Below are 9,233 nucleotides of genomic sequence, written 5' to 3'. Positions count from 1 at the left end.
GAGGGCCTTCCTCTTTTTTACAGACCCTTCAACCCTTTTTAGCATTGTCTATCTCCAAGAAATAGCCTCTTCCAGCAACACTCCCAAAGTATGCGAGCTGCAGCCTTATCATTCTTGTCTCCAAAAAACACTCTGGCATTACCCTCCGTAAGAAATACCTGTTTGTTCTCTTGGCCTTCCAGAGGATGTTTAGTGCTCTTTTCTAACACCACAGCCCAAAGACATCAACTCTTTTTTTGTCATCCTTATTCGCTGTCAATCTCTCAGATACAAATTTAAGACTCAAGTTGTAATATTGAAAGATGCTCTGGACAATATACTGAATGACTTTCTTGTTGTTGTTATATACCTTCAAGTCAGACAGATCCATAGCTGACCCTCAGGTGGGTTTTCAGAGGCAGTTAATCCCACAGGAGGAGTTTGCCCATCCTTCTCCCACAGAGCAGCTAGTGAATTAAAACCACATGCCTTGAGGATTGTAGACAGCTTTTTGGCACTAGTTCTCCAGTGCTCCCTGTGTTGAATGACCTAGCAAATATTAAACAAGGATTGAGGAAATACCTGTTAAAGTGAGTAGACTTTGTGTTGTCTGAGTTTCAAGTGTGTATTTCCAAGAACTTACTGAATATTTCATGGACATCCTAGAGTGACTCCAAATTTAAGGTCCATAAAATTGAACAAAGGAGTCCTGGAAATACAGGAGATTAATCATCAGAATGCTAACTAAAAGATCAGCTATTCAAATCTAGTAGCCAAGTAAAGAATAAAAATGTGATACTATGCTTCCTTGAATATTTCTAGCCTTGGAGAGCCTATAGGGCAGTTCTACTCTGCTGTATAGGGTTGTTTTGATTTAGAATTGATGTGATGACAAAAATTTATTGGTTTTATTGTTGTTGTTTTAAATAGAGCACATCATTGTTCTCATTCAATTTCAGGTCTTTCTCCTTACATGCCACCTGCCTCTTTGAGATCCCAGAAATCTGCTTATTTTCTTATTTCCACTTATTTATATGAGCTTCCTAATGACACTTCTGCCAATCATGAATATGTTTTTCAGTCAGGTTCAATTTCCTGTGGCAAATCAATTTCTTAACATGTACAAGAAAAAAAAAGACAACAACAATCCCCCCCAAAACACCCTAAAAAACCATCCCAGCCCAACTCTTTGTAATGAATCTACCCCATCTTTTCAGTATTCCTTTATCACTGCCAATACTACAGACAAGATAGAGGTATAGAGGTTCCCTGAAACATATGTCTTATTGCCTTATGGTTTCATAGGTCAAGACAGGCTAGAACATGAGTTTATGTTGTGGTTAAAACCAAATATTATATATATTAAAAATAAAGACTTCATTTACTCTAACACTTCCTGAGCTCTATAGGCCAACTGATGCTCTAATTCACATCATTGTCACTCTGGAACCCATGCTGATGAAGCCACCTGTCAGTATCCTTTCTGGTCAGTAGAATAGAAAAAATAGGAATGGCAGAAAACCACAGGATGTTTCTTGAAGTTTCTCCCAGAAGTGCTATTATGTCACTTCTGTTCAAATTCCATATGGTCAAGTTTATCATTATTGAGTTGTCACTGTTATTGATAGATACCATCGAATTGGAAACCACTCATACTGACTCAGTTTAAGACTGATAAAACAAGCAATCAATACATTAATAAGAATTGGTGATTGCTGGGGGAAAAAGAAAACTGATAATGGAACAATATGACCTTGGTGACAGAAATTTGACTGAGGATCACATGATAAATGTTTGTGCAATCAATGAAATATTTATGGTAAATACCTTTTTTAAAAATTTAGTTTGTTTATTTTTCATTTCAATGAACATCTACAGAGATTTTGGAATTCCATTCATTCATGGTAAATGCCTTTTTTTAAAGGAAGCATAAATAGTGTCGTTGTTGTTGTTGGGTGTCTATGAGTATGTCACATAATGACCCTATGAACAAAAGATCTGAGCCCTGTTCTATCCCATGCTATCCTCACACTTCTCAACACACAAGAGCCCACTGTGGGAGTCACTGTGTCCGTCCACCTGGTTGATAGTCTTCCTCTTCTTTGCTGCAGTCATGAAATGGTATCCATATGCATGAATATATATAAATATAAAATTGACTTTATCTGAACAAAGAGACTATATTAAAGTTCAATAACAAAGCCATAGGCTAAGGGTGGATCAGATTATCAGATATTCATATGCACATCCAAACTGAAGCTGAAAAAAGCACAAACAATTAATGAAAGCTAAAACATCTTTATTTTACCTGAATTTTAAAACCACCTCAAGAAATTACTTAATTGACTGCTAATGATCAAAGACCAAACCAGAAGAGTAATGAATAAAATATATCGAAAAAGTAAGAATATCATATATGGAGAAAGCAAAAATGTCACTTAAAAAACCAGATAGAAAGAAAAAAAAATAAATGTCAGAAGAGACTCTGAAACTTGCTTTTGAATATAAATTAAAATAATAGCAACTGAATTTCATGGAAAAACTTCCAATAAATTTAAAAATTTTGAGAAGTTAGACAGATTCTTAGAAAGTCACATACTACTCAAATGGGTACAGACTTTAACAAACTCATCAAAAAGAGAAATTAAGCACTAAAATAAGCCTTAACCAAAGAAAAGCTCTGATACAGACAGCTTCAATGAATTGTGCCAACATTCAGAGATGAACTCTCACCGACTCTACTTCAGTTGTTTCAAAATATAGAAAGAGAGGAACACACCTTTCTATGAAGGGTCTTCCTATTAAGCAAGCATAACACTTACATCAAAGCCAGGCAACGACATCAAAAAATTATAGAGCAATATCTCTCATGAATGTATTCCCGAAAGTCTTTAACAAAGTTCTAGACAACACAATCCATCAGTATATATGCAAAAAAATATTCGTCATGATCAAGGAGGATTTGTAATAGGTATACATGAATGGTTCAACATAAGAAAAACAATCAATATGATCATCACATCAATAAAGCAAAGGACCAGGACAACATGATCAAATCAATGGATGCAAAAAAGGCCTTTAACAAAATTTAGCAACACTTTCTCATTAAAAAGATTCACGTAAATGAATAGAAGGGAATTTCACTAACATAACTAAAAGTATATTTTTTAATTGACTATGAGCACATTTTAATTTTCTTTTTCTACTTTTCACCATTTTTCGAGTTTTCAACAGTGAACATTTATAAAATGCTTGCGCATCTGTGCGTGTGCACAGACACATACACACACCACTCCACACAAAGCCCTTTGTATAAATTAGGGAGACCGGCTATATGAATCGTGCCCATTTTCACTAGGAGGATAACCTGACAAAGTGTCTGCACGTTTAAGCAGCCAACAAATTCTGGAAGGATGATATCTTTGTTTCTTAGAAGTCCCACCCAATTTCCAATAGGTTTTCTTTCAATAAAGAAGCTGTTGGCTAAACACTGGGCGAGGGCAGAGGCCTCCTGGGCTGTGGCTTTTTCCCTGGATTGCTATTTGAGATGGGATCTAGCTTTACGCCTCAGTTTATGCATCTGCAAAATGAGGATAAATATGGCAACTATGGAAACAGGGGCTGACAAGCAAGCACTGAGGGTCTACATACTGGCACCTGTTGAAGTGGGATCATAGGGCACACAAGCCCAGGAATCTGGCTGAGAAGAGCTTTCGTTGTCCTGGCTGGGACCATGCGCTGTGTTCTGTTCTCTGAGGCTCGGCCCTGCTCTGGTATATGTCACAGCCATGAGGAGCGGGGAGTTACCCAGTCAGAGCCGTTGTGCAGATGAATGCCCACGTAGGGGCGGAGGAGCTGGGTATGCATCTGGGCCCCTCCGGTCTTCACCATCTCCTCTGACCACACCATGTACTTCTGGAACGGCCTGTGTTCCTCCAGGACAGGGAACTGGTCCGGGGCACCTGGCAGGGCTAGAACTGGACGCTCCTTTGGAGGAAATCTCTGGATCCACTGGTCCTTGTAGGAGGCGCTGAAGGATATGCCAGCAAAAAGCTCAGACTTGTTGAAACTCACTTCGAACTGGTCCCAGAACGGGCCAAAGGGGTTTCCTTCCTTCATGGGGCATGTCCTTTTTTCATGGCTCCGCTGGGCTGCCACCTCAAAGCAGTATGCCATGCGCCTTTCAGGGGGCCAGTGAGTGGGAGCCAGCTTCTCCATGAAGTCCTCGAGGCTGATGACCTGATGGTAGTTGCGGAGGGCCTCCCGTTTGAAGTACTTCTGGTAGGACACGTGGAGGGTGGTTAAGGGAGGCTTGTGATGCTGGTATTCAATCCAGGGAGGCACAGCCAGGGTACGGTTCAGTAGTTTTGCAAATGCCAGGGAGCCCAAGAAGTAATCGGTCTGGTTCCCAAAGCACCCCATGCAGGGGTAGTAGAACAAGTAACCGGCCGGATCCCAGGAGCCCACGGGCAGCCCAAGGAGAGGCAAAAGCAGCAGCAGGAGGGACAAGTGCAGCGGCAGAGGCGGAGATGCCCACGCGGCGGCGCCCATGTGGGCTGCGAAGCCCGAGCGCGCCGCGACCCGGAGGTGGGGAGAGGAGGGAGCGAGCATCTGCCCCGCTCCCTGCGGCCCCCGCGCGCAACTAAAAGTATATTATTTAAATATAAAGTAATTAAAAGGCCAACCCAAGATCCAGCATAATTCTCAATGGAGAGAGATTAAAGCCATTTCCTTGCGAACAGGGACCAGATAAAGATTGTCATTACTCTTATTCAATATCACATTAGAAGTCTTAGCTAGGGCAATAAGGCAAGAGAAAGGAATAAGAGGTACCTGCATTGGCAGAGAAGAGGTAAACTATCTCTATATGCAGATTGATATGACAGTGTAGATAGAAAACCCTAAATACTCAACAACAACAACAAAACTGCTAGACTTACTAGACCAATCTAGCAAAGGGATATGATGTTAGATCAAAATATGGAAACAGATTTTTCTACAGCAGGTAATGGGAATAGGAAATAAGAAAAGCAATACAATTCACAATAGTCAATAATAGGTGACGTACTAATAATTAATAACTAATTAATTAATAATTAATCAAATTAGAGGTACTAACTGTAAGAGCTAATGAAGAAAACTACAGAACCATACAACAAGAAACTGTAACAGACTTAGATAAATGGAAAAATATGTTCTATTCATGGAAAGGAAAACAGCATTATGAAAATGGCAGTCTTAGCCAAAGCAAGTTACAGCTTCAATGTACTCTCAATAGAGATAACAGTGTCACTTTTCAAGTTTTCATTTTGAAGTGAAAGATACCTTTAATAATAAAAGCTTTCTGAAAAATGAAAATAAAAGTAGTTTGGAAACAATATAAAAAAATGCACCTCCAAGAAAGGATAAAATTGACAAGTGGGACCATTTAAAAAGGAAATCTTTGTGTGGATCAAGAAAAAGTTTACAATAGAATGTGTGAATGTCTGCAAACTGACAAAAATATTACATAATGGTATTTCAGACAAGGGATCCATAACTAAAATTTGCAGAATATGACAGTGTTTCCACAAGAAAAAGACAGATAACCCAAAAACAAAATGAGCAAAGGGCATGAACAGACATGTAGGTGACCAATGTTGTTGTTGTTGTTGTTAAGTGCCGTCGAGTCACAGGCGACTCATAGCGACCCTATGAAAGAGAGTCCTTGGTGCTTGGGTACCTTTCATCCTCTCTCCAGGTTCATAGGGTTGCCGGAGGCAAGATATTATGGAAGTGGATGCCACTCCTCCTTCCAAGGGTGACCAATAGACATATGTAATCAGAGAGATGCAAATCAAAACAATAGTGAGATACCATTTCACTTCAACAATAATAGCAAAGTTTAATAGAACAGGAAACAATAAATGTTGGTGAGTATGTGGAATGATTAGAACTCTCAAGAACTACTAGTGGGATGATACACTGGAACGACCACTGTGGAAGGCAGCCTGGTGTTTCTTCAAAATCAAAACAACAGTAAAATAACATATCCCCTCAATAGCAGTAGCAAAGTTTAACAAGACAGATAGGAATAAATGCTGGATAGAGTTGGAGAAATTGGAACCCTCATGCACTGCTGGTGGGATTATAAATGGTACAACTGCTTTGGAAGACAGTTTAGCATGTCCTCAAAAAGCTAAAGAGAAAAATTCCATATGTCGCAGCTATTCAACTTGTAGAAATCTACCCAAGGAATTTAAAATTAAGACATGAACAGTGATATGTATCCCTATACTTATAGCAGCATTATTCACGATATAAGAAAATGGGAAAAGTCCATCAACAAACAAATGGATTGAGAATTGTGATATTTCATACAATGAAATACTATGCAGCATTAAGGAACAATTTTGTTAAATACTATGTAACATGGGAGAATATATTGTAAAAATAAGTACTGCATAAGATCATTACAGCAAAAACAAAAGGATAGCTAATTGTTGTTGTTGTTGTGTACTGTAGAGTCAGAACCAACCCATAACTGGCCCTCCAGAGGGTTTTCAGAGACAGTTAATCACATGAGAGGAGATTGCCCATCCTTCTCTATGGAGCAGCTGGTGGTCTCAAACCATGAGCCTTCGAGATTACAACACAACCTCTTGTCACTAGATCAACTAGTAATATGTGTAAATGTCTAAGACGGGAAAAAGAAAAGAGTTTGAAAAGGAAAAGGATGGAAATCACTAACATAACAGGGCTTAGTGGGTAGACGGGGTGTGTGAGAAAGAAGGAGAAAGATTAAATGGGGACTCAAGAAGACATGGTAATAATTAGCATAGATCAATAGGAGCTATATAAAATAAAATGTACACTAATGATTATATGAAAAACTAAAAAAAATCAAAACAAGTGAATATAGAAATCTCCTGGTCATAGGTTGTTTCATAAAATTCTTCTGTGTCAACCAATTCTTTTTGGTACAGTGATTTCTATCTTCTTTTAATGATTCCTAGATAATTAACTATTATGTCTATAGCATCTTTATATATTGTTAATTTAAGCTACTCTGAAGGAATTGACAAAAGTTAGGGCCCCAGGAATTGAAGGAATGCCAGTTGACATATTTCAACCCACACATGCAACCCTAGACATGCTCATCAGGTTGCACTAAGAAATCTGGAAGATGGCCAACCACTGGAAGAGATGTATATTTATTTCAATCCCAAAATAAGGAATCTAACAGAGTGTGGAAATTTTCAAACAGTGACACTGATATAACACAAAAGTAAATCTTGCTGAAGATTATTTAAAAATGACTGGAATAATAAATCAACAGAGAACTACCAGAAATAGATGCTGGGTTTAGTAGGGGTTGTGACACTAGGGACATCATTGCCAATGTTAGATGCATCTTGGCTGAAAGCAGAGAGTACCAGAGGAATGTATACCTGTCTTTCATTGATTGTGTATAGGCATTTGATTGTGTGGATCACAATACATTGTGGTTAAACTTGACAAGAATGAGAACCCTAGAATACACAATGTGCTCATGCAAAATCTATATTTATAAGACAGGGGAGCAGTTGTCAGAACAGAGAAAGGAAACACTATGTCCTGTCTCCTAGCTTTTAAATCTGTATGCAGAACAGATCATTCAGGAGGCTGGACTTTATGAGGATGAACCAGATGGCATTAGGATTGGAGGAAGACTCATCAACAACTTATGTTATGTAGATGACACAACTTTGCTTGCCAAAACTCAACATGACCAAAAACATCTGCTGCAAAAGATCAAAGATTGCAGTCTTCAATACGAATTTAAGCTCAACGTGAAGAAAACAAAGATTCTTACTACTGGACCAATGGACTGTATCATGATAGCTGGAGAAGAGATTGAGATTGTTAAAACTTCAATTTGCTTGTTCCCACAATCAATACTCTTGGCAGTCAGGAAATCAAAAGATGAACTGCATTAGGAAAATGGTCTGTCAGATACCACCCCAGAGTGATGAAAAGCAAATATGTTCGTGTAGAGAGTAAGGACTATGGTGTGCCTGATCCAGGCCAAGGCCTTCATAATTACTTGCTATGCATCAGAGAAATGGACAGTGACTAAGGATGACAGAAGAATCTATATCTTTGACTTGTGGTGCTGGAGAAGAGTTCTGAAAATTCCAAGAACTACCAAAAGAACAAGTTTGTCCTAGAGTCCATGTTTCTTTTTGGGGGCAAGGATTTTGAAGCTCTGTCTCACATACTCTGGATATGTTGCCCAGAAGGAATGGTCCTTAGAAATGAGCATGATGCTTGGAAGGATGGAGGGATGGTGCAAGAGAGGAAGACCCTGGGTGAGTTGGAAAACACAATGACTAGGGCAGTGTGGTTCAGAGGACAGGGGGAGAGTATATCAGAGAGAATGAGATTGGCTCAAGATAGGGCAGGTTTCAGAGCTAATATGCATAGGATCATTATGAAACACAGTCAACTCAATGGCATATAACAATAACAACAAAATCTTATTTGACTCAATTAATCCACTATTAGGAATTTATCGTAGGTATATAAATTCTGAGAAACAAATAGACATACATACACCTATGTTTATCATATAGGTCTGTTTGTAGGTATTTATATGACATGTAAGCAAAATCTTGCTGAAGATTGTTTTTAAAATGGTCACAACGGTAAATCAACAGAAAATTGTGATAAACTCAAGATAGATTCAGTGATATTCTCACTGATGTCAGATGAATCTTAACTGAAAGCAGAAAATACCAGAATAATACCTATTTGTGTTTTAATGACTATGCAAAGGCATTTTACTGTGTAGATCATATCAAACTATGGCTAACATTGAAAAGAATGGGAATCCCAGAGTACTTAGTTGTTTTATTGTGAAACTTGTAACTAAACTATATAGTAGTTGTCTGAACAGAGCAAGATAACACTGCATGATAGAAAATCGAGAAAGATGTGCATCAGACATGCCAGTAGTGAACAGAACAGCTGGAATTTGAGTGAGGTACATTGTGGGGATCACTTCTGTTTGGCTGGACCATGTGTGACCCTTAAGCTCAAGTAGAAGGGAGCGAGACAAGTGGAGCTTGAGTGAGGCAGCAGATCCAGTTCTTGAAGGGAAAAGCAAGGCTTCCTGGTTTTCTGTTCAGGTCTCCACACACACCCTCCCTGCATGCCTCTCTGCACATGCCTGCCCTGCATGCCTCTCCTGTCCACACCTGCCCTGCATTTTTCCCTGCTCATGCCTACTCTGT

At 39.0% G+C, this 9,233-nt stretch overlaps 1 pseudogene; it reads right to left on the bottom strand.

Moving 5' to 3' along the window:
- Positions 1 to 3,759: 3,759 nt before the first annotated feature.
- LOC102853971 lies at positions 3,760 to 4,551 on the bottom strand (annotated as a pseudogene).
- Between the last annotated feature and the right edge of the window lie 4,682 nt (positions 4,552 to 9,233).

Source organism: Elephantulus edwardii, unplaced genomic scaffold (genome assembly GCF_000299155.1).
Source record: "Elephantulus edwardii isolate Elephantulus edwardi_28Jun2011 unplaced genomic scaffold, EleEdw1.0 scaffold00276, whole genome shotgun sequence".
NCBI lineage: Eukaryota > Metazoa > Chordata > Mammalia > Macroscelidea > Macroscelididae > Elephantulus > Elephantulus edwardii.
This window is presented reverse-complemented; position numbering and strand designations above follow the sequence as displayed.